The 27964-nt window shown below is 42.2% G+C and overlaps 1 protein-coding gene and 1 long non-coding RNA gene across 3 annotated transcripts in view; one reads left to right on the plus strand and one right to left on the minus strand.

The window, feature by feature from the left end:
• The window catches only part of LOC138259924 (sodium/calcium exchanger 1-like), a 414856-nt gene that overhangs the window by 238730 nt on the left and 148162 nt on the right, over positions 1-27964 (minus strand). The gene's annotated exons all lie outside the window — the stretch shown is intronic.
• Positions 2217-27964, plus strand: part of LOC138259925 (uncharacterized) — a 165679-nt gene continuing 139931 nt past the window's right edge. Inside the window, exons 1-2 of one of the 2 annotated variants that reach the window (XR_011198775.1) lie at positions 2217-2445; positions 20629-20829. This is a non-coding gene — a long non-coding RNA (uncharacterized lncRNA). The remainder of the gene's footprint in view (positions 2446-20628; positions 20830-27964) is intronic. The other variant, XR_011198776.1, reaches the window with a different exon arrangement.

Genomic DNA, 27964 nt, shown 5'->3' on the forward strand with positions numbered 1-27964 from the left:
ACTACTGATGCGCGTGCGCAATTCTAGAACTGACACTGCTGCCCCCTACCATGTACACACTACTGACATGCGTGCATAGTATTACCACACATGCCCTGCTTCCCCAAACACGTACACACTACTGACATGCGTGCGCAGTACTAACACGCACACACTACCCCCAAACACGCAGGCACTGCTGACACCAGTGCACATTACTAGTACACGCACCGCTGCCTTCAAACTGCTGTCCTGAATACGTAGACACTAACGCGTGCACAGAAATAGCATATCGTGCACACTGGTGCCGCACACAGAGTACTGACGGAAGCCAATTAATTGTATTTATGGCGCTTAACCACCATTGACGAGGCTTGAAGAATGACACCTACGCTCTCCTTATACACACATTGACGCACATGCCCGCAGTACTCACATGGCACATATACTACTCACCCAAGTACAGACGGAAATTTGCCGAGCAGGATGCTTGCACTCTTAACCGTAGTGACATTTGCTCGCAGCACTCGAACATACAAATATGCCACGCGCAAAGTGATCGAATACAAATGCACAGTAGTCACATATACACGGACTACAACGCATACAGAAACACAGCAACAACTCACACCACTTTAACAAAGCATTGGGACGACGCACTTAGTCCTGGCGTTGCATGCGCGTGCACAAACACACAACACGTACTCAGGTAGCACAGTGTAGACACACCCGCGTGGTGACTGCGCGTGCCATCCGCATAACCTCGACCGTGTGGGAAAGGCCCTACTGCAAGGAAGGATTCATCCCCCCCGCAGTTTGAATGCTAAATTCAGCACTATCTTGGGGCGTTGGGGTCCAGTGCCACTTTATCTTCCAAGCTACGCCCCTGGCCTGCCGCACTGTTGCCCCAGGGATGCTCTTCAGGTGAAGTCTAGGTGGTGCCAGCTCGTCTCTCACGTCTCTGTAAGAGATGGCTCCACTTCTCCAAGAAAACATTAATAATGTATAGCAGCGAAACACGAGGGGGTGGGGATAAGGGTAGGAGACACGGAGAATCGGTGGAGGGGAAGGGGTGCGACAGGCTGAGAATCAAAGGAGGCCAGTGGAAAGATGGCGAACTACAGAAGGAAGTGGGAGGACAGACGAGGAAAGATGGTGGAGTGATAGAGGGGTAAATGTGAGGCAGCAGAGGACGCGAGAAGTGGGTGTGTGATGGACATAGGTGTACACAGAGAAGAGGATGAAGAAAGTAATAGAAATCGAAGGAAAAAGGGAAGCGCGGGAAAAAGAAGGCCGATAAGTGTAGAGCAAGGAAAAATCGGGGGGGTAGAAGAAAGATGGAAGAGAAGCCGACTTAGTGGAAGAAGAGGGTGAAACGGAAGTTGAGATGCATTGGCGGAGCTGTGTTGTCCCAGCTCTACAACCATATCTAGTGCTGTGGATCGTCATTCTATAGGCGCAGTGGCAGACCTTTGTGTGGCCCCCAGTACTGGAACATGCGTTCGGGTTTGTAAGCCATGATCGAGGCCCATTAGCGGGGGTGCTGGTGGATTCCGTTCTACAAAAACGGGTCACCCTTGGCCAGACTTGCGGTGCGCAGAGGTGCTCGAATGCGTAAGTAACGGAACAGCAGTGTACGCCGCAGGGCAGGATTGAGGTGCCTTCACTGAGCTCAGCCTTAAGCTGGTCCATTGTGCAGAGCCCTTATCACAGCTGCGCACATGGCCCGGATGCTACAGTAGAATTGGGTTTGGTGATAAGCTGCAGAAGCAACACATGATAATTGGATCTTTCCTGGAACAGGAGAAGAAACCATCTTGCAGTGGAATAGGGAGGAATGTGGAGGAGGATAACTCTCCCCCCGACCATCATCATCATATGTCCACTCTCTACAGCACTTAACACTGTTCTCTGCCCTCGCAACTGTTCCTGTTCTATAAGCTTTTCTCACATCCCCTCCCTCATCCATAACTGTTCTACTCCCTCCATCCTCCTCCCCCTGAGTACTTCCTGCCTTTCCAGCATTTCCTGGCCGCCTATTTCCCCGTTTGCCTGCCCTTGAAAGCTGGCCTCCCTGACCTTCCCTGCACGTCTCGCCTCGGCCTCTCCGCGAGCTTCCCCGCGAGCAGGAATCACCGCCCTCCTCCTTCCATGATTTCTCACTGTTGGGTGATCACGTGACCTAGCGCCTCGTCGGGGCGTTAATTGCCTTTTTTACACTAAAAGGGGCCTCAGGTGCTGAACCCCTACCAAGACTGTCACTTGGGCTGATTAAAACCTGACAGTATTTCCATTAGCTAGAGATGCATGAGGAGGCCTGCCAATGACGGAGGGAGAGACAGATGAGGGTTTTGGCGGTGCAGAGAGATCGACGCTCTGGACTGGAGTGATGGAGCTGTGAGGGCCTGGAAATAAAACGACCTAATGCTTTCTTCCTTTCCAGTCGGATCTCTCCCGTTTCTAGAAGTGAGTTTTAGATGAAGGCCATAGTAAAAAAAAAAAATACATATATGTTTTTACATATATTTTCACTAACAAAAACAAAGGTTAAAGTGTTATAGTTAGGTAAAGTGTTCAGTAGCATTGTAATTTTTTTAAACTCTAAAAACCACAGAAATTCATGAGTTATAGTTCTCTTGAGTAACTATAACTTGGGCTCAAAGGCAACTATAACTCAGGCCCTAATCATGCACAGTTTTCTCAACAATAATTTAATTGCAAATTTTGCAGTGATATTATCAATGATGTCATAGAAGTTGTCCTGAGTGATGTAATATGTGGGGTAATTATCAGTACATGGTGAGGGCATTAACATTTCAGGCCCGATTTGGGGGCGGAGGGGGGGGTCCTTGGGGCCTAATTAAGCTCCGGAAGGGGAGTCACGTCCCCTCTACCATATTTGTTTTGCCTCAAACCTTGGGGATGGGTTGCCCGGGGCCTCTCAGAGGCTCAGGGGGGCTTGCACCATCCTCCCCAAAGAAAACATATTACGCATCACCCCCCTGACACACTCCAGGGGTTTTTAATAAGGAAGCACAGGAGCACACACTTGTTTTTTTATATTTTGCTGCAGATTTGTAGATCCTCCACAAATTCATGGGAGAAAAAAATGTTTTTGCCCCCAGGTGGGGGTCTCTCTGGGACCCCACCACCAGGCCTACGGGGTCAAGGTATCCTACTATGCCCCATGTTTGTTTTTCACTTTTTGTATGACTCAGGACAGAATCCCAAGTCCTAAAATGGCTGCCCCACTTCCTTGTTAATGCCAATCAGAGGCTTTCCATCCCTAGATATACAAAGTTTTTGAGCATTAATTGCTCAAAAATGAATAAACAGATTTACATCAAATTACAAAAAACACTCTTTCTGGACCAAGATCTAGCTTTCTGTCAAATTTGGTGTAAATCTAGTCAGCGGTTTGGTCTGTAGCTGTGTCTAAAATCCTCTAGAGAAATGAATGGGGAAATTGCATTTTGGAACCCCCCTTTTTTCAGTCCCTGCTTGATGGATCACCCATAAACCTTTCATGTGCAAACTATTAAAAAAGTAGCACTTTTTTGGAAAGTGTCATGGGTATTCGTCAAACTGAGTCAAAGTTATTAGTAACAAAAAAAGGCATTTTCTATGTAGGGAAAAATGATCCTAACTATACCTACTCAGTGGCGACTGCAAATGGGTAAAAAACAAAAAAATTACTAATAATATATGTATATATATATATATATATTTTTTTTTACAACATGGCAATAGCCACTCTAAAGTCATTGTTAAGGTTGTTAGAGAGAGCAATTGCTCTGATTTTTGCGTGCTAATCACTTTGTCCTTGTTTGATGAATCACCACAAAACTGTCCATACCTATTGCTTTTTCTACTTTGGCAGACGATGTAAAGTTTCACCATAATTCATTAAGGGGATGCAAAGAAAAAAGGGGCTCCAAAACTGGTTTTATCACCAATGCTATTTCCATAAACTTTTGTGTCACACGTAGTGTGAAAATGACTGGGCAGAAATGAATGACATTTGGCAGCATTATCGATTATGGTGTGTAGATGATCCTTTTTGGTCCTAAAGGTAAGTATTTTTGGAGATTTAAGGTGTAAAAACTTTGTTACATCTCAGGCCGTGGTAGTTTTGCAACATTTTGCAGTGTTTTGCAAAACTACCATGGTCCATAGCTACACAAGGCATTATATGACTGGCTAATAACTACCTTTACAAAAATTAAAGGCAGCTATGTTATTATTAGTAGACTTTGACTGTGTTTTGCATTATGCCCTTAGAGATAGGTAAGTGTTAGGTTTTATACCTTTTTCCTACCTATTACCACTTTGTTAAAGTGATAATAGGCAGGGACAATTATGTATAAGTTTGTGTATATTTAGAAAAAAAGTACAGAATACCACAGTACTTCCTAGGAAGGACTGCGGTATTTAAGAAAAAGGTTAAAAAATAAAAATACACTGAACTGCGCTTCATTTTACAAATATAGTGTACTACAGTGTATGTTCAATGTTTTACGCATTCAATTATTTGCAAAAAAGTTTAAGAACACAGAATCAGCTAAACTGTGCTGAAACCAACATGGCTGCCTTTTATGTTTTGTAAAGACAGCTATTATCCAATCCTTCTCGTCTGCATGTACCACAGTATACTGCAAAGTTACCATGGTGTACCGCGGCACAATGTATAACTAAGTATTTTAACTGTTATACCTTTAACACTATTCACACTATTTACACATACTACCAAAAATATAAATTACGCCTCTTAATCTATATTCCTCACACATTATATCTATGTCCGTTCATCCACTTTCACACCACATCTGTTTCAAGTACCACACTCCAATTTTTGCCAATACACTCTATGCTACTACTCTATATACCATTCTCCTATACACCACCTCACTCCATGCTAATCACGCCACTCTATCCTTCCACTGTTCCCACCCCACTATACATACCTCCACTGGATGCTGTTAATTCCTATGCCACTGAATTCCGCAACACTCTAGTCTATGCCCTGTCCACCCTATGCCACTCCACTGTACGCTGTTTCACTTTACGCCACTTTACTCTATGCCACCCCACCCCCCTGTAAGCCACTCCACTGTATGCCACTGCACTGTGTGCCACTTCACTCTACGCCACTCCACTCTACTCTATTCCATCATATGCCACCCTACTCTAGGCCACTCCACTTTATGCTGTTCCACTGTATGCCACTCCACTTAATGCCACTCCACCCAATGCCGCTCCACTGTACACCACTCCACTCTATGCCATTCCACTCTAACCTAGATGCAACTCCAATCTGTGCCACTCCACTGCATGCTATTCCACTGTACCCCACACCACTGCATTCCACTCCAGTCTAAGCCACTCCACTCTATGCTACGCCACTCCACGTTCTTTCACTCTACGCCAGTCCACTCTATGCTATTACACTGCATGCTACTCCACTGTATGGTCCTCCAGTCTACGCCACTCCACTCTATGCCACTCTACTCTATACCACTCTACAACAGTCCAGTGCATGCAACTCCAGTCTACGCCACTCCACTCTACACCACTCCACTCTACACCAATCCACTCTACGTTAGTCTATAGTGGGCAACTCAACTGTACGCCACTCCGCTGTATGGTATTCCACTCTACTCTATTCCACTGTATATGATTCCAGCTTGTGCCACTCCACTGTACGCTACTCCACTCTCTGCTAATTCACTCTACACCACTCCACGCTATGCTATTGCACTGTATGTCACTCCACTCAGAGCTATTCCATGTATGCCGCTCCACTCTATGCCACTTCCCTCTACTCCGCTCTACAGCACTCTACTTCTCTGCACAACACTCTATGCCTCTCCACTCTACCATACAATGCTTCATACTACAGCACTCCACTATACAACAGTGTACTCCAGTCTATCTGATTGTGCCCCACTCTAGTTTGCTATATGACACTGTACGTACTCTATGACACACTAATCCGCTGTACTCTACTCCAGTACTCCACTTTACACAACTACTCTCTATGCTACTCTATGGCTGCTCTGCGCAACTGATCTGTACAGGACTGTATGCCACTCTACTCTACCACTATATGTCACATGCTAGTATATGGCACTCTACTGTAGAACACTCTAATCCTCTCTGAGGCACTCCACTGTACTTCACTCTATGACACTTTTCAGCACTCTCCAACTTGCCAGTCTACTCCACTGTACAACACAGCACTCCATCATAAGAGACTTTACTCCACTGTATGATACGCCAAGCCACTGTACTCCACTCTATTACACTTTACTTCACTCTATCCTATGTGACTCAACTCCACTTTACTGTAGTCCACTGTGCGATCCTTTACCCTACTCTATGCCACTGCTCAACACTCTAATCTAAGACACTGTCCTCCACTGTATATAACGTCACTCTACAAAACTCTACTACATCCTATACCCTTTTATTAAACCCTACTACACTCTATCTCTACACACGCCACTGTACTTCTCTGTACTCCAGTTAATGCTTGTACACTCCACTGTACAACAATCTACAGGATTTTACAAAAGTCTAGGACATAGCACTCCACTCTATTATATGAAACAACACTCCACTTTATGACACTTTACTCAGCTGTACACTACACTACTCCACTCCATGAGACACAACTCTAGGACACACAAATCCACTCTAATCTACTTCACTCCACACTACTTTATGCCACTCCACTCTATTCTGCTCAACTATACAAAACTTTAGCTCAATGTACTCCACTGCACGACAAACCACTCTACGCCACCGCACTGTAAGACAGCCTACTCTACTATAAACAGCTCCACTCTACAAGGCTGTACTAGTGTATTCCACTCTGTGATACTCTAGTCAACTCAATGCCTTTCTACTCTACGTTACTGTGCTACGCTGCATGACACTATAGGACATGCCACTCCACTCCACTATATGACACAGCAGTCCACTGTGTATCACTATCCTCCACGGTAGACTCTGTATCACAGCCAACTGTATGACACACTACTCAATGACACTCCACTATACAGCACTACAGTGTACAAGACTCTCCTACACTCTACTGGACGACACTCCACTCAACGACACTGTACTATACAACACTGTGCTCTACTCTATGCCACTATATTCTACAACATTCAATTCCACTCTGTGGAACTGTACGGCACTCTACTTGACGACAATCCACTGCAGTCTATGACACTCCCCTGTACGGCACTAAACTGCACTATACAATATGCCCCTCCACTATACAACAAGCCACCCCACTCTACGATACTCTACTCAACTATACAACAAACCAAGCCACTCCACTGTATAACACTTTACTCCACTATACACTATGGGCTCCCCCGCGGTCCCTCAATATAAATATATATATTTTTATTTTAAAAAAAAATCCTTATGGGGTACTTGGCACTGCAGGGGAAGCCTTAAGGCTTCCACATCAAACACCTATGTCCCGGGGGTAGGCACCTGGGGACATACCAGGAGCTGGCCCTGGGGGGTGGCAGTCCTCAGGGCCATCAGGGGCTCCTTCCAACAAGGACATTGCCCTGGAGGGTGGAGGTCCCCGGGCTTGGGGGTCTCAAAGGGGACCTCCTTACTTTTTTGGAAATATTTGCCCTAGCGAGGTGGTGATCCCCAGGGCAGTTGGGGGGGGGGGGGGCACGGGGCCCTTCCACATATTAATTACTAGCCCCTGAGAGGTGGCAGTGGGATGGGGCCAGAGGCCACCCTGCTTCAGCTGAGTTCCAAAATGAATGGGGAAAATTGCATTTTGGAACCCCCCTTTTTTCAGTCCCTGCTTGATGGATCACCCATAAACCTTTCATGTGCAAACTATTAAAAAAGTAGCACTTTTTTGGAAAGTGTCATGGGTATTCGTCAAACTGAGTCAAAGTTATTAGTAACAAAAAAAGGCATTTTCTATGTAGGGAAAAATGATCCTAACTATACCTACTCAGTGGCGACTGCAAATGGGTAAAAAACAAAAAAATTACTAATAATATATGTATATATATATATATATATTTTTTTTTACAACATGGCAATAGCCACTCTAAAGTCATTGTTAAGGTTGTTAGAGAGAGCAATTGCTCTGATTTTTGCGTGCTAATCACTTTGTCCTTGTTTGATGAATCACCACAAAACTGTCCATACCTATTGCTTTTTCTACTTTGGCAGACGATGTAAAGTTTCACCATAATTCATTAAGGGGATGCAAAGAAAAAAGGGGCTCCAAAACTGGTTTTATCACCAATGCTATTTCCATAAACTTTTGTGTCACACGTAGTGTGAAAATGACTGGGCAGAAATGAATGACATTTGGCAGCATTATCGATTATGGTGTGTAGATGATCCTTTTTGGTCCTAAAGGTAAGTATTTTTGGAGATTTAAGGTGTAAAAACTTTGTTACATCTCAGGCCGTGGTAGTTTTGCAACATTTTGCAGTGTTTTGCAAAACTACCATGGTCCATAGCTACACAAGGCATTATATGACTGGCTAATAACTACCTTTACAAAAATTAAAGGCAGCTATGTTATTATTAGTAGACTTTGACTGTGTTTTGCATTATGCCCTTAGAGATAGGTAAGTGTTAGGTTTTATACCTTTTTCCTACCTATTACCACTTTGTTAAAGTGATAATAGGCAGGGACAATTATGTATAAGTTTGTGTATATTTAGAAAAAAAGTACAGAATACCACAGTACTTCCTAGGAAGGACTGCGGTATTTAAGAAAAAGGTTAAAAAATAAAAATACACTGAACTGCGCTTCATTTTACAAATATAGTGTACTACAGTGTATGTTCAATGTTTTACGCATTCAATTATTTGCAAAAAAGTTTAAGAACACAGAATCAGCTAAACTGTGCTGAAACCAACATGGCTGCCTTTTATGTTTTGTAAAGACAGCTATTATCCAATCCTTCTCGTCTGCATGTACCACAGTATACTGCAAAGTTACCATGGTGTACCGCGGCACAATGTATAACTAAGTATTTTAACTGTTATACCTTTAACACTATTCACACTATTTACACATACTACCAAAAATATAAATTACGCCTCTTAATCTATATTCCTCACACATTATATCTATGTCCGTTCATCCACTTTCACACCACATCTGTTTCAAGTACCACACTCCAATTTTTGCCAATACACTCTATGCTACTACTCTATATACCATTCTCCTATACACCACCTCACTCCATGCTAATCACGCCACTCTATCCTTCCACTGTTCCCACCCCACTATACATACCTCCACTGGATGCTGTTAATTCCTATGCCACTGAATTCCGCAACACTCTAGTCTATGCCCTGTCCACCCTATGCCACTCCACTGTACGCTGTTTCACTTTACGCCACTTTACTCTATGCCACCCCACCCCCCTGTAAGCCACTCCACTGTATGCCACTGCACTGTGTGCCACTTCACTCTACGCCACTCCACTCTACTCTATTCCATCATATGCCACCCTACTCTAGGCCACTCCACTTTATGCTGTTCCACTGTATGCCACTCCACTTAATGCCACTCCACCCAATGCCGCTCCACTGTACACCACTCCACTCTATGCCATTCCACTCTAACCTAGATGCAACTCCAATCTGTGCCACTCCACTGCATGCTATTCCACTGTACCCCACACCACTGCATTCCACTCCAGTCTAAGCCACTCCACTCTATGCTACGCCACTCCACGTTCTTTCACTCTACGCCAGTCCACTCTATGCTATTACACTGCATGCTACTCCACTGTATGGTCCTCCAGTCTACGCCACTCCACTCTATGCCACTCTACTCTATACCACTCTACAACAGTCCAGTGCATGCAACTCCAGTCTACGCCACTCCACTCTACACCACTCCACTCTACACCAATCCACTCTACGTTAGTCTATAGTGGGCAACTCAACTGTACGCCACTCCGCTGTATGGTATTCCACTCTACTCTATTCCACTGTATATGATTCCAGCTTGTGCCACTCCACTGTACGCTACTCCACTCTCTGCTAATTCACTCTACACCACTCCACGCTATGCTATTGCACTGTATGTCACTCCACTCAGAGCTATTCCATGTATGCCGCTCCACTCTATGCCACTTCCCTCTACTCCGCTCTACAGCACTCTACTTCTCTGCACAACACTCTATGCCTCTCCACTCTACCATACAATGCTTCATACTACAGCACTCCACTATACAACAGTGTACTCCAGTCTATCTGATTGTGCCCCACTCTAGTTTGCTATATGACACTGTACGTACTCTATGACACACTAATCCGCTGTACTCTACTCCAGTACTCCACTTTACACAACTACTCTCTATGCTACTCTATGGCTGCTCTGCGCAACTGATCTGTACAGGACTGTATGCCACTCTACTCTACCACTATATGTCACATGCTAGTATATGGCACTCTACTGTAGAACACTCTAATCCTCTCTGAGGCACTCCACTGTACTTCACTCTATGACACTTTCCAGCACTCTCCAACTTGCCAGTCTACTCCACTGTACAACACAGCACTCCATCATAAGAGACTTTACTTCACTGTATGATACGCCAAGCCACTGTACTCCACTCTATTACACTTTACTTCACTCTATCCTATGTGACTCAACTCCACTTTACTGTAGTCCACTGTGCGATCCTTTACCCTACTCTATGCCACTGCTCAACACTCTAATCTAAGACACTGTCCTCCACTGTATATAACGTCACTCTACAAAACTCTACTACATCCTATACCCTTTTATTAAACCCTACTACACTCTATCTCTACACACGCCACTGTACTTCTCTGTACTCCAGTTAATGCTTGTACACTCCACTGTACAACAATCTACAGGATTTTACAAAAGTCTAGGACATAGCACTCCACTCTATTATATGAAACAACACTCCACTTTATGACACTTTACTCAGCTGTACACTACACTACTCCACTCCATGAGACACAACTCTAGGACACACAAATCCACTCTAATCTACTTCACTCCACACTACTTTATGCCACTCCACTCTATTCTGCTCAACTATACAAAACTTTAGCTCAATGTACTCCACTGCACGACAAACCACTCTACGCCACCGCACTGTAAGACAGCCTACTCTACTATAAACAGCTCCACTCTACAAGGCTGTACTAGTGTATTCCACTCTGTGATACTCTAGTCAACTCAATGCCTTTCTACTCTACGTTACTGTGCTACGCTGCATGACACTATAGGACATGCCACTCCACTCCACTATATGACACAGCAGTCCACTGTGTATCACTATCCTCCACGGTAGACTCTGTATCACAGCCAACTGTATGACACACTACTCAATGACACTCCACTATACAGCACTACAGTGTACAAGACTCTCCTACACTCTACTGGACGACACTCCACTCAACGACACTGTACTATACAACACTGTGCTCTACTCTATGCCACTATATTCTACAACATTCAATTCCACTCTGTGGAACTGTACGGCACTCTACTTGACGACAATCCACTGCAGTCTATGACACTCCCCTGTACGGCACTAAACTGCACTATACAATATGCCCCTCCACTATACAACAAGCCACCCCACTCTACGATACTCTACTCAACTATACAACAAACCAAGCCACTCCACTGTATAACACTTTACTCCACTATACACTATGGGCTCCCCCGCGGTCCCTCAATATAAATATATATATTTTTATTTAAAAAAAAATTCCTTATGGGGTACTTGGCACTGCAGGGGAAGCCTTAAGGCTTCCACATCAAACACCTATGTCCCGGGGGTAGGCACCTGGGGACATACCAGGAGCTGGCCCTGGGGGGTGGCAGTCCTCAGGGCCATCAGGGGCTCCTTCCAACAAGGACATTGCCCTGGAGGGTGGAGGTCCCCGGGCTTGGGGGTCTCAAAGGGGACCTCCTTACTTTTTTGGAAATATTTGCCCTAGCGAGGTGGTGATCCCCAGGGCAGTTGGGGGGGGGGGGCACGGGGCCCTTCCACATATTAATTACTAGCCCCTGAGAGGTGGCAGTGGGATGGGGCCAGAGGCCACCCTGCTTCAGCTGAGTTCCAAAATGAATGGGGAAAATTGCATTTTGGAACCCCCCTTTTTTCAGTCCCTGCTTGATGGATCACCCATAAACCTTTCATGTGCAAACTATTAAAAAAGTAGCACTTTTTTGGAAAGTGTCATGGGTATTCGTCAAACTGAGTCAAAGTTATTAGTAACAAAAAAAGGCATTTTCTATGTAGGGAAAAATGATCCTAACTATACCTACTCAGTGGCGACTGCAAATGGGTAAAAAACAAAAAAATTACTAATAATATATGTATATATATATATATATATTTTTTTTTACAACATGGCAATAGCCACTCTAAAGTCATTGTTAAGGTTGTTAGAGAGAGCAATTGCTCTGATTTTTGCGTGCTAATCACTTTGTCCTTGTTTGATGAATCACCACAAAACTGTCCATACCTATTGCTTTTTCTACTTTGGCAGACGATGTAAAGTTTCACCATAATTCATTAAGGGGATGCAAAGAAAAAAGGGGCTCCAAAACTGGTTTTATCACCAATGCTATTTCCATAAACTTTTGTGTCACACGTAGTGTGAAAATGACTGGGCAGAAATGAATGACATTTGGCAGCATTATCGATTATGGTGTGTAGAGGATCCTTTTTGGTCCTAAAGGTAAGTATTTTTGGAGATTTAAGGTGTAAAAACTTTGTTACATCTCAGGCCGTGGTAGTTTTGCAACATTTTGCAGTGTTTTGCAAAACTACCATGGTCCATAGCTACACAAGGCATTATATGACTGGCTAATAACTACCTTTACAAAAATTAAAGGCAGCTATGTTATTATTAGTAGACTTTGACTGTGTTTTGCATTATGCCCTTAGAGATAGGTAAGTGTTAGGTTTTATACCTTTTTCCTACCTATTACCACTTTGTTAAAGTGATAATAGGCAGGGACAATTATGTATAAGTTTGTGTATATTTAGAAAAAAAGTACAGAATACCACAGTACTTCCTAGGAAGGACTGCGGTATTTAAGAAAAAGGTTAAAAAATAAAAATACACTGAACTGCGCTTCATTTTACAAATATAGTGTACTACAGTGTATGTTCAATGTTTTACGCATTCAATTATTTGCAAAAAAGTTTAAGAACACAGAATCAGCTAAACTGTGCTGAAACCAACATGGCTGCCTTTTATGTTTTGTAAAGACAGCTATTATCCAATCCTTCTCGTCTGCATGTACCACAGTATACTGCAAAGTTACCATGGTGTACCGCGGCACAATGTATAACTAAGTATTTTAACTGTTATACCTTTAACACTATTCACACTATTTACACATACTACCAAAAATATAAATTACGCCTCTTAATCTATATTCCTCACACATTATATCTATGTCCGTTCATCCACTTTCACACCACATCTGTTTCAAGTACCACACTCCAATTTTTGCCAATACACTCTATGCTACTACTCTATATACCATTCTCCTATACACCACCTCACTCCATGCTAATCACGCCACTCTATCCTTCCACTGTTCCCACCCCACTATACATACCTCCACTGGATGCTGTTAATTCCTATGCCACTGAATTCCGCAACACTCTAGTCTATGCCCTGTCCACCCTATGCCACTCCACTGTACGCTGTTTCACTTTACGCCACTTTACTCTATGCCACCCCACCCCCCTGTAAGCCACTCCACTGTATGCCACTGCACTGTGTGCCACTTCACTCTACGCCACTCCACTCTACTCTATTCCATCATATGCCACCCTACTCTAGGCCACTCCACTTTATGCTGTTCCACTGTATGCCACTCCACTTAATGCCACTCCACCCAATGCCGCTCCACTGTACACCACTCCACTCTATGCCATTCCACTCTAACCTAGATGCAACTCCAATCTGTGCCACTCCACTGCATGCTATTCCACTGTACCCCACACCACTGCATTCCACTCCAGTCTAAGCCACTCCACTCTATGCTACGCCACTCCACGTTCTTTCACTCTACGCCAGTCCACTCTATGCTATTACACTGCATGCTACTCCACTGTATGGTCCTCCAGTCTACGCCACTCCACTCTATGCCACTCTACTCTATACCACTCTACAACAGTCCAGTGCATGCAACTCCAGTCTACGCCACTCCACTCTACACCACTCCACTCTACACCAATCCACTCTACGTTAGTCTATAGTGGGCAACTCAACTGTACGCCACTCCGCTGTATGGTATTCCACTCTACTCTATTCCACTGTATATGATTCCAGCTTGTGCCACTCCACTGTACGCTACTCCACTCTCTGCTAATTCACTCTACACCACTCCACGCTATGCTATTGCACTGTATGTCACTCCACTCAGAGCTATTCCATGTATGCCGCTCCACTCTATGCCACTTCCCTCTACTCCGCTCTACAGCACTCTACTTCTCTGCACAACACTCTATGCCTCTCCACTCTACCATACAATGCTTCATACTACAGCACTCCACTATACAACAGTGTACTCCAGTCTATCTGATTGTGCCCCACTCTAGTTTGCTATATGACACTGTACGTACTCTATGACACACTAATCCGCTGTACTCTACTCCAGTACTCCACTTTACACAACTACTCTCTATGCTACTCTATGGCTGCTCTGCGCAACTGATCTGTACAGGACTGTATGCCACTCTACTCTACCACTATATGTCACATGCTAGTATATGGCACTCTACTGTAGAACACTCTAATCCTCTCTGAGGCACTCCACTGTACTTCACTCTATGACACTTTCCAGCACTCTCCAACTTGCCAGTCTACTCCACTGTACAACACAGCACTCCATCATAAGAGACTTTACTCCACTGTATGATACGCCAAGCCACTGTACTCCACTCTATTACACTTTACTTCACTCTATCCTATGTGACTCAACTCCACTTTACTGTAGTCCACTGTGCGATCCTTTACCCTACTCTATGCCACTGCTCAACACTCTAATCTAAGACACTGTCCTCCACTGTATATAACGTCACTCTACAAAACTCTACTACATCCTATACCCTTTTATTAAACCCTACTACACTCTATCTCTACACACGCCACTGTACTTCTCTGTACTCCAGTTAATGCTTGTACACTCCACTGTACAACAATCTACAGGATTTTACAAAAGTCTAGGACATAGCACTCCACTCTATTATATGAAACAACACTCCACTTTATGACACTTTACTCAGCTGTACACTACACTACTCCACTCCATGAGACACAACTCTAGGACACACAAATCCACTCTAATCTACTTCACTCCACACTACTTTATGCCACTCCACTCTATTCTGCTCAACTATACAAAACTTTAGCTCAATGTACTCCACTGCACGACAAACCACTCTACGCCACCGCACTGTAAGACAGCCTACTCTACTATAAACAGCTCCACTCTACAAGGCTGTACTAGTGTATTCCACTCTGTGATACTCTAGTCAACTCAATGCATTTCTACTCTACGTTACTGTGCTACGCTGCATGACACTATAGGACATGCCACTCCACTCCACTATATGACACAGCAGTCCACTGTGTATCACTATCCTCCACGGTAGACTCTGTATCACAGCCAACTGTATGACACACTACTCAATGACACTCCACTATACAGCACTACAGTGTACAAGACTCTCCTACACTCTACTGGACGACACTCCACTCAACGACACTGTACTATACAACACTGTGCTCTACTCTATGCCACTATATTCTACAACATTCAATTCCACTCTGTGGAACTGTACGGCACTCTACTTGACGACAATCCACTGCAGTCTATGACACTCCCCTGTACGGCACTAAACTGCACTATACAATATGCCCCTCCACTATACAACAAGCCACCCCACTCTACGATACTCTACTCAACTATACAACAAACCAAGCCACTCCACTGTATAACACTTTACTCCACTATACACTATGGGCTCCCCCGCGGTCCCTCAATATAAATATATATATTTTTATTTAAAAAAAAATTCCTTATGGGGTACTTGGCACTGCAGGGGAAGCCTTAAGGCTTCCACATCAAACACCTATGTCCCGGGGGTAGGCACCTGGGGACATACCAGGAGCTGGCGGTGGGGGGTGGCAGTCCTCAGGGCCACCAGGGGCTCCTTCCAACAAGGACATTGCCCTGGAGGGTGGAGGTCCCCGGGCTTGGGGGTCTCAAAGGGGACCTCCTTACTTTTTTGGAAATATTTGCCCTAGCGAGGTGGTGATCCCCAGGGCAGTTGGGGGGGGGGGGGCACGGGGCCCTTCCACATATTAATTACTAGCCCCTGAGAGGTGGCAGTGGGATGGGGCCAGAGGCCACCCTGCTTCAGCTGAGTTCCAAAATGGCTGACAACACTTCAACGGCTTCTGTTGTTGAAGTGTTATCAGCCAATCAGATCTCTGCACAAGACCGGGATGCGTTGCACATCTTTTGCGTCCTTATATATACAAATTTGGGTATTCTTTAATCTCTCTAAAACTATTGAACCAAATTACATAAAAACAAAAAAGGTAGCTTTCTGGACCAGGACCTACATTTCTGCCAAATTTGGTGTAATTACGTCCAGTAGTTTTTGCGCTATCACTGTTCAAAATCCTTATGGAATCATGAATGGGGAAAATGTGTTTTGGGACCCCCCCCCCCCCCTTTTGTCCCGGCCCTCCCTAGACAGATCACCCCAAAACTTTCCAGGCAGCAGCTATCAGGACTGGGGTCAACCCCCTTAGGCACCCAGCCCCGCACAGCCTTCAGCAGTGTGTGGCTGGTGTTGGCCACAGGCTAGGCCCTGCAACCAACCACCTGTAGTCACCCACCTCGCACCATGGTGGCCTTTGGCTATGCGCAGCGGGAATTGGCCGCAGACCCTGTGGCCAGCCCCCTGTAGGCACCCAACTCCGCAGTACTTAAATGGGAGGGGGCTGTGCAGAACCCCTTCCTGGGCCGACTACGGCTGTGGAACACCATCTTCCGGGGCCCTCTGGTGGATTTATTGGGACCCTATCCCCTGGGACCTGGCCAATTTGTGTAAGGGGAGGGATGGGGCGTGGCCCCACTTCTTGAGCCGAATTTGGGTCCGGAGACTCCATGTCCCAGGGCACAGCCAATTATTGGAAGGCGTGGGGGGAGGTGCAGCCCCCTTTCCCCGGCTGATTGTGGCCCTGGGGACCCCATCACCCGGGTCCCAGTCACTTCTTCCTGGGTTCCCTGGCACCTAGTGTGCAATTTTGTGGATCGCGGGAGAAGTCTCAATTCCCCCTTGGTCCCATTGCTCCTACATGCAGGGAGCAGCAAGAAATACTGCTTCCTGCTTGAGAAAGCAATTGTTTCATCAAAACACAAAAGATGCCTCCCTCACTCTTGAATGAGATAACTCACCCTAAAAATCTCCCTAACCTTCTCAAAATCTCCTAATCTCCATTTGTTTAAGGGGGTAGGGACATTCATGAGTTGCAGTAAGCAGAACAGCCCAAGTAACGTAATGTACCTTTTGGCGTATATGCCAGGTCTCTGCTTGGCTAGCTGTTCTATTTCATGTTTTTCTTTCTGTTCTGAGATTTGTAGTCCTGGTTTTTTATCTTAATAGTCAAAACTGTTATGGTACCCTCAAAAGTCTATATTCCGACTATTATCTTTACACAGTGCATCTCGTCTATGTAACCTTTTCCTGGAGGAGGGCCATCATGACTGATGCTTCAGAGGGGCCGTCTGTACTCTTACGTTTGCAAGTATCTGCATGAGTAGCTCACCCGGTTTACTTTTTTTGCTTTGGATTCTGTGACTCATAATCCAGATTTTAAAATAGTGCAAACTGCACTACAAGTCCCAGAATACAAAGCAATACCCTGATCTGCATGTCGTAGTTGCTCATGGACTTGGGAATCTTGGGATCTGTAGGCCTGTACAAGAGAGAAGAGCCTTAGACCAACCCACGGCAAAGAAATAAAAGGGAGGTAAATCAAAGAGGCGCCCAGGGGGCAACAGTTCAGCTTTGGAGGGTTTGCTAAGTGAAGTGACAATATCGCGCAGGCAAAGAGTTCTTTGCATTTTTAACGGCATATTTGGTCTAATCATTAATTACACCCTGTAGCTCCTGAGTTTCAGCTAACAAATGCTGTTAACATCTAAAGTATTTACTAACAGGGTGCACAATAGAAATAACTTAGAATAACATTAGGTTCTGAGGAGTGCCGACATTTGCCATCCGGGATTAATCTGTGATTTTACAGAAGCCGAGTAGTAAAAACAAGTCATTACAAAAAAACCAAAAAAAAACAGTAAACTCATTGTTTCCAGATATTACTCTTTGAATTTCCAAATTGTTGCCACCTGATACACAGAACTTTAAAGCCTTTGTTGGAATTAGTGATTCTTTGAGAGGTTTAATGGACTTAATGCCAGATGTAAGAAGGCATTTGCAAGTCGCAAACGGCGAAAAACGCCGTTTGCGAGCCGCAAAAGCCTCACCGGTATGCAGAAATGCATTTTGCGAGGCGGATCCGACTCGCAAAATGCATTTCCGACTCGCAAATAGGAAGGGGTGCCCCCTTCGTATTTGCGGCTCGCAATGCAATTCAATTCCATTTGCGACCGCGAAAGCGGTCGCAAATGTAATCGCAGTTACCATCCACTTGAAGTGGATGGTAACCCAGTCGCAAACGGTCCCCATGGGACCCCTTCCCCTTTGTGACTGGAATTTTTTTTTTTTTTCAGAGCAGGCATGGTATCTTCATATGTATTCGAGTAGCTCATATAGTAGTTTTCTCTACAGTGGTCCAATGGACCACTACCTGCCCTGAAAAAATCAGAAACAAAAGGTTTTTTTTTTTTTTTTCAAAATGCAGCTCGTTTTCCTTTAAGGAAAACGGGCTGCACTTAGAAAAAAAAAAACTGCTTTATTAAAAAGCAGTCACGGACATGGTGGTCTGCTGTCTCCAGCAGTCCACCATCCCCATGAGTGCCCATACTCGCAATGGGGTCGCAAACTGCGACCCACCTCATTAATATTAATGACGTGGGTCTTTGCGACCCCATTGCGAGTTGCAGAAGGTGTCTGAGACACCTTTCTGCATACCAAATTGCGACTTGCAATTTGCGAGTCGCAGGGACTCGCAAATTGCAAGTCGCAATTAGTTTTTTTGCTACATCTGGCCCCTATTTCGGACGAGAAACAACTTACAAACCACTTTACATATTTCTGAGCAAGGGACCTACGTTTCAATTCCATCATATCCACTACTAAATTGTGTGATCATTTGTAAAAAAAAAAAAAAAAAAAAAAAACTATGCATTAATATTACTCAATTCTCATTTATGCTAATATTTGGGATTGCTAAGATGCAAATCAGTTTACATCGTGTGCCACGCAATACTTATTTTAACTCCTACTGACCCTTTGCAATGTCTTGACAAGACAAAAATTAAACTTTTCTATGTCTCAGCACAAGTATCACAAGACAATTGTTTTTATGTTTGACATGTAATGGCTTTTGGATCTTTTGTGTGGAACACACTGTATTCCATACCTATTCTAATGGGGCTTTAGTTCGGCCTCATTCAATTATTGACGTCTTTGGATCAGAAATCTTCAGTTATTGTCTTGAGACATTGTTAATCACATTTTGGATCAACCCATAGGAGCATTTCAGTCTCCCAGTCTTTGTATTGCATGTTTGGGTGTATCTGTCTGCCTCCACTTCCAAGGTGATTTTATACCCGAGCTGTATGGTCTATCACACACTTCGTTCTTTAGCTCATCCTTCCACAACGCTATCCTGTTTAAGTCTTGCCTGCCAGATGGTTTTACCTGTTTGTTGTTGAAGATCTATTGTGGACAGCATTCTGCTGTCATTTTTGATTACTTTTTAAAAATGCTTTAAAAGTTTTTTTTCAGAGGGCCCGTCAGCTGCTATTTGTTATCAGGCCACTGAATTCTCTCTCTATCTCTCTCTTTTTAAATTAACCGCTCCAGAATTAGTTGCTGCCATCCTGGGATAGTAAAGTAAAAGAATGAAAAATATGGCCACTGCATTATGGCGCAGTCATGCACATGTCAAGTTCTGGTCTTTTGCATAGCACTCTGATTAGCTTCTTAGTCCTGAGATATGGCCACTTATTTTCTGTTGGAAGTTGCTAGATACATTAATGGAAACAAGCCATCCAGCAATGCTCTAGAAAAACAGACCAAGAAGGGAAAAACAGGACTCCAGAAAAAAAATCAATCTGAGCAGGAAAAACTTTAAGAGGAACTGGAGAATCGAATGAATCAACAGAGTTCAGTGAGCGGGCAAGAGCACAGGACAATTGTGATGCATCTAGACTTCACAATCAATTTCCTTTATGTAGTATAGAGCAGGATATGAACTAATTCAAAGAGATTCACCCATCTTGGGTTGGGAAAGCAATTGTATCTAAGCTAAACACACAAAAAGATAAATATTATTACACTGTGTCTGTTATTACCAAATGTGCTTCAATATGTTTTACTTATATATTTCAAACAACAAAATTCCATTTTGTACCAGTAGCTTGCATGTGGAACTGTACTGTTGGAAGATGATGTCTACAGAGGGTGTTAATGTGTGGAGGGGAGAGCCGCAGTGTCAGGAAGAACTGATGATGCTGTGGCAAGGCCCACTGAGGCTGAATGCCAGGATACGGCAGTGCAGGACCCCTGGTGGCAGAATTGTGGAACTTCGCTGCAGCAGGGCCCACAGCTGCTATTGGTAAGGAAGTTTCCTTCCAGCGTATGCATGAAGACACAGATGCATGCATGTTATTCATTCTATGGCAGTTTTGGGGTTTTGTTTTTTGCTGATATTCTCTCGCACTGGCAAGCAAGCATTTATTTTCCTTTCACCATTGAAGAATAGCATCAACAAAAATATTGCCAAAGCCAAAAGGCCAGGTAATGCCATTGGAAGGCAAGGCCATTATCTTTGCCAGTGCTTGTATAAAAATGTTTTGCAGTACACAAGACATTTCATATTGCTTTTGTGACCATAAAACCTATAGAGTTGTCCAGTGCTTGCTTGAAGAGCAAACCATCTTGCCTAACCAAATGTTTAATGGCAGGCAGCCTGAGGAAGCCATTTATATGGGCCTGAAAGTTAGAAATCAAAATATGTTTTAGCAGGGGCATGGCTTGGACGCTGAGCAGGATGGATGGGTAGCCGCACAGCTCCATCCCAAGGTCTCGCGAAATATCTTTTAAATGCAGAACCACTGAACATTTATGCGCAGATGCTCACTGAGAGCTGTTCGGTGCGCAGTCTTCACTATTTTCTACCCATGTGGCTTAGAATTTTGATGGTTCTCATACCATCACAAGCATGGAGCATATTGCATCTGCCATTTTGAGTGGCAGTATGTCACACAATTTTTGGAAACTCTGCTTCCCTCTTCTGAAGGAATAGTTTTAGCGCTTGAGGCCTCTTCTGAATATCACCTCTCACATTTTCTACAAATGGCAAGACATTTATAGACATTCTTAAGTACTTTATTCGTTATCTTCATTTTGGCTGCCATTTTGTTATACTTTTTTACGTGTTTCCCTCAAGACTTCCACATCAGTTGTTTGTGAGACACAATTAACACTGAGGAGCAACATTTCTCAATGTCATGAACTCCTACTGGTAGCTTAACAGACTAGGGGCCAGATGTAGCAAAGGGTTTGCGCCTCACAAATGGCGAAAAACGCCGTTTGCGAGGCGCAAAAGCCTCTCTGCTATGCAGAAATGCATTTTTTTAGTCGGATCCGACTCGCAAAATGCATTTCCGACTCGCAAATAGGAAGGGGTGTTCCCTTCCTATTTGCGACTCGCAATGCAATGCAATTTCATTTGCGACCGCGAAAGCGGTCACAAATGAAATCGCAGTTACCAACCACTTGAAGTGGATGGTAACCCAGTCGCAAACGGGAAGGGGTTCCCATGGGACCCCTTCCCCTTTGCTCTGAAAAAATATTATTTTTTCCATTCACAGGTAGTGGTCCAATGGACCACTGCCTGTCCTGAAAAAAAACGAAACTAAAGGTTTCGTTTTTTTTTTCCAAGTGCAGCTCGTTTTCCTTTAAGGAAAACGAGCTGCAGATGGAACAAAAAAAAACTGCTTTATCAAAAAGCAGTCACGGACATGGTGGTCTGCTGACTCCAGCAGGCCACCATCCCCGTGAGTGCCCATACTCGCAAAGGGGTCGCAAACTGCGATCCACCTCATTAATATTAATGAGGTGGGTCTTTGCGACCCCATTGCGAGTTGCAGAAGGTGTCTGAGACACCTTTCTGCATAGCAAATTGCGACTTGCAATTTGCGAGTCGCACGGACTCGCAAATTGCAATTCGCAATTTGCTATTTTGCTACATCTGGCCCTTACTGTTATTTCTCCCATTGGTTTCACAAAAATGATTTAATTGGCTGTCACACTATGCTGAAAAACTTTCATGAACTCTTTCTACTTATCAGTCTGCTTTTGAGGAATCTACTTATGAATTTCCTGATTTCTTTTTGCTTGCTACTCTATTGCGAGATTACATGGCTGGAAACCTCCTCATATGTTATCCTCTGGTAGCTCTAACTGTTATAGTATCTCCTGTGCTTCCTTAACTAAAGGCATGAATTCACTAATGGCAGATGCAGGAATTCTAAGTTCTGAAGGGAGCCCTGGGCATGTCCCTAAATTTCAAGTACATAAAAATGTACCCTCATCTACTACTAAAAGAACAAAAAAATCCACCTTTCCCAGTGAAGTCTCCTACCACTCTATCTATGGTGCTAATGTAGAGGAAGTAAGAACTTTGAAACCGTGTGTGGAAGACAGAAAGAAAACTCTACATTGCCTTCAGGAAAAATGGTCTTTTATGGATAAAAGAGTATCCAAAATAGAACAGAGTTAATGATATTCAAGGCTCTTCCACTAAATAAACAGCCAGTAATGGGACGTTACTGACCTAAAGAGACACATTGAGGATCTTGAGAACAGAAATCAGAGGAATAATTTGTTAATGTATGGTCTGCCCAAGAATATGAAGGGATATTATCTGATTCATTTCTGCCAAAAACTCTAGATCTTTCTCCTGCTACATCTATGAATATTCAAATGGCCCATAGACTTATGTCACAAATCAGCTTCTAAATCCAGAGGAGTTATCCTTTTTGTAAGAACATACTGACTTTATTAAAGTACTTAATGCTGCCAAATTAAAGAAGCTGGTTGTTGGTCTGGTCTTAAACTCTATTTTTCTTAAAGTGTTGCTAAACCAATAGCAGACAGGGGAAAGTAAGTCCTCCGATCTTTGATCATAGCTGCATGCTATAAATGCTAGATTTGCTTTGATTAATCCCTGCAGATTTAAAGTGAGGTACAAAGATGAAACATGTTTTATGAAAATCCTGTGCAACATACGAAATATTTGTATGCTTCTGGAGAAGACTGCTATGTCATGATGTGTTTTCTATTTATATGATTATATTATTTGCTCCTTTCCCTGTTTTTTGTATAATTTCAATGGCTGTTTCTTTTGTCTTTACTGTTGGTCTCTTTGAGCCACCATATTTATGTGGTATCATGACCATTTGGGATAGATACACATTCATCATTGTTTTGTTCTGTCCCCACAAAAGAAGAATCTCCCATATAGAAATGCCTTTCAGTCATCATTCATTTGGTTAGTATTATCTTATTTTTATTATAATTTGGCTTTTTGTATTATCCCCTGTTTTCTGTCCTTCTATCTTTACTCACATTTCCTTTCCATCTGTCTTCTTTCGTTCCTTGTGAATGCATATATTTAGCTATATTCTCAGATTAATACTTTCATTCATTATTCTTTTTATAATGTGATTGTAAGCTTAGATGTGATGTTGTTTGCTAGTGTACTCCATTTAGAGTAATGCCGTGGGATCCTAGGTGTTTGGTAACCCAATTAAAGACAGTGTGCTTTCACATCTGGACAGATTAAAGTCTAACATGAGTCTACTACAGGAGAGACTCTTACCTGAGTCAGGAGCATTAGAATGTAAGCAGTGTTGGGTAGGTCAGGTCTTTGTGTACCCTGCTTTACATAAAAAGAATGGTATGATTACTTTTATTAACAAGCATTTAAATGTGAAAGTGTAATCACAACTGTGTGATACTGAAGGTAGATGGATTGCAGTAGAGTATAAATCAGATCCCCCTATTAATTTTCAATGCATTTGAGCCTACAATAGTTTAAACTGCCTTCCGGAATGATAAAACTAACCAATTTTTTAACTTTTAGTGGTGATCATTTTATTCTAATTAGAGATTATAACCAAGTAATGGAAAGTATTTTAGACAGGAGTTCCACTGTTAATTACATATCCAACAAAATGCATAGATCTTTGTGTTCTGCAATCTCTCAGATGTCTTTGATTGACTCTGTGTGTTTCTACAACCCTTCTTAAAGAGAATATGCTTTATATACCCCGAATCGTCATACAGAATCAATAAAGAATTGATTATCCATTTGTGAGTACATCTTTGACACAAAATCTTGGGTATGCAGAAATAGGCTTTATTCTCATTTCTGATCATGTTCCCACTATTACAGACATTGGTCTCATTTCTGTCCAACCACATCAGAATAATTGGAAATGTAATAATTCAGTCCTTTTAGATCCTGTTTTTATTACCAAATCTAAAACTTTCATCACTGATTAGTTTTTTTACAATTAATGCATCTCAAGAAACGTCCTTGCCTAATTCCTAAGGACAATTGAGATCTACAGTTGCGTAAAAATGATCACCCAGTCTCTTTGCTTAAAGTAAATGATAAACTATTCAGCAAGATTGTAGCTCTCCATATTAAGAGTATTCTCCCTAACTTAAGAGTACTAGAGCAGGATGGGTTTATCAAAGGACACCTTTCCTCTGATAATACAATTTGTCTGTTTAATGTCCCCATTAAAGCATCTAAGTGAACTCATGAGTTAGCCACAAGTGCATTAGATGCAGAGAAGGCATTTGATGGTATCAAATGGCAATATACGTTTGAATCTTTAAAGTGTACCTAAAGTATTACATTTAATTTCCTTATTATACTCAGCTGCCACTTTTTAAAATATATTTTTGGCTGACTATTTTCACTCCATAGAGGCGTGATACAGGTCTGTCCTTTACCATTACCTTTATTTATCCTTACATTAAAACACGTTATTACCAGAAGTTAACAAAATGGCACAGTTACCATTTTTTCTACAATTATTTCCAATTGAAAGTATCAGTTTATGCGGATTGTTATCCTTTTTTACCTTTTTAACACACATTTGGGAATTTCTGTCTTCCAACCAGAGATTCATGCCCTTTCTAACCTTTCAAGCTATAAATTAAACTCTGATGAATCTGAAATATGACATCTTACTAAATGTTGTACCAAAGAACCTTTCAGGCCTTTGGGCTTTACTTGGAATCCTAATAACAAAACATATTTGGGAATTTGGTTCACAAATTCTATGAAAGAAACAATTAAATTAAACTTTGAAGAAGGTATAAAGAAACTGAAATGTTTATGTTCAAACTAAAATCCATTATTTTATTCTTGGGGCAGACTCAGTTCTGTTAAAATTATGCTTTCTCCTCTTGTGTTATATTTAATCTCCATGAATCTGTTACAAATGCCAGTGATTTTTTGAAAAAATATGGATCTATTTTGCTGCACTTCTACGACACAAAATAAAATCCAGGATAGCCCTCTTGTGCCTCAAATTAAATATTTCTAATAATTATATATATAGATGGGGTGAACTGTCCAAATGTTAAAAAATATCATACAGCTTTTTGTCTTCACCTTTTGCAGATGTTTTTATTTTCTTCCACGAAAACAGCTTCCTTCATTGTACCTGTCATTGCACACACATACATGTGGTCCTTTTTGTTTCCCAAATATCAGCACAAAACCAACTTTCTGAATTCCTCGCTGTGGTACAATAAAATATTAAATGTAAAAAGAAAATTATATATTGGAAACCTTGGATTACTAAAGTCCTTAAATGGACAGTCAGCTATTACTGAATGATGAGATTATTCCCCTTTCTGTAACTCAGTCTCTTTTTGGTTTTCCTAATTCTTTTTTCAATAAATATGATACAATAATTGGCACAATGTCTACCTCTATTTCTCACATGATTAGAACAATAAGAAAATACCATATCCTTATGAGACTAAGATGATCCCTGTATTAAAGACACATACCAAACTCCTCTTCTATATAAACATATTATCTGTCCATTTGACGCTAGACCCAAATCTAATACTGAAATACAGTGGGAAGAATATTTGTGTTTAGTTTGATCTATAGCATGTCTTTTTGGAATAAAACTGATATGTCAGCTAGTACTACACAACCACTTTACAACAGATTACTATTAACACTAGTAAAATTAACCTTGCAACACAAGATATTTGTTGGTCCTGCAATGCACAATATAGTGATATCCTACATATGTTATTCACTTGTCCACTGATCTACAAATTCTGGAAACAAGTCTGTAATCAGATTGACATGGTCTTTAGGATTCACATTCTTTTTACATTATATAAATTGTTATGGTCCATACGGCTCCTGTTTGGGACATTTTACATCATAATGTTCAATATGTAGATCATTCAATCACTGTGGTATTACATAAAATTACTTGTAACTTTAAAAATGGTAATAATGTTTAATTTAAAGGTTGGAGGTATGCTGTATGTTGTCACAGAATGGGCCTATATTAACCCTGTTAGCCTAATAAGGTAGTTTGGAGTTTTCTATTTTTACACATACATACATGTAAACAATAACAATGTGCTTTCATTTTTTAATTTATTTTTAAGAAAAGAAAATACAGAATTTAGCTCTTTTTAAGATATTCTTTGTGCTGAGAAGGAGGGACCACTGCACACTGGTAGTATAGGGAGGCAATACAGGGCAAATGTCCTTAAATAACTACAAATGTGTGTGTGTTTGTGCAATAATGCTAATATTTTCACTATATAATTATATATGACCGCATGCAGTGCTGAGCACCCAATAGTTCGTGATCATTTATTGGTTAAATAATTGTGGAAATATACTAATTGCAACATAATGTTTTCGCTGAATTTAAAATAAATATGGATAATATTGTTATAAGGAACAAAAATAAATGTGAATAAATACATAAGAAAATGTTCTAAAAATAAATACGGTAACACAGGAGCCCTAGTTATAATTGTATCATTATTGTAATGCTGACTTAAGAAGTACTTTTAGCAAAGAAACAAGAAGTATTGTTCTTTGTTTGCTTACACAATAGATAAAAGGAGTGCTTTTAGCTAAGAAAAAACAAATGACACTAAAAGAATGACGTAATAATAATGCTGAGACATATTTGTTGGGATTACATGGATCACTTCTTCAGACATTTTGCCACTAGAGCCAACAACTAAAGAAGGGTTATCCTACTTAAAGCATCATCCATGAAATATCTGTTGGTTAAAAATAACATTTGGATAGTCATATATTTTCAGGCAATAAATACTGTGTGGACTTCCATCGTGCCTAATTCTACTAGTGGGATGTCATGTTCACACAGGCAATTTTCATCAGTTGCTGTCTTTGGAACCACTGTCCTGGAGTCTGAAAGTGACGTAAAGAGAGGGTCATTGTACGTCAACCCCCTCTCTCCATATAACTTGAGAAAAATAGTATTTTCTGGAGTTTGATGATTTGGTCATTTAGAAGACAGATCTAACTGAGGTCTGGTAGAAAGCTGCTGTGGCTGCTACCAGGAAGTGGTGAAGGGTGGGGGGAGCGCGCAGAGAAGGGGGCGCAGCATGGAGGCAGTTAAATAAAAAAAAGAACGTACCTGCCCCTCCGT

The sequence above is a fragment of the Pleurodeles waltl genome, chromosome 9, assembly GCF_031143425.1.
Source record: "Pleurodeles waltl isolate 20211129_DDA chromosome 9, aPleWal1.hap1.20221129, whole genome shotgun sequence".
Classification (NCBI taxonomy): domain Eukaryota; kingdom Metazoa; phylum Chordata; class Amphibia; order Caudata; family Salamandridae; genus Pleurodeles; species Pleurodeles waltl.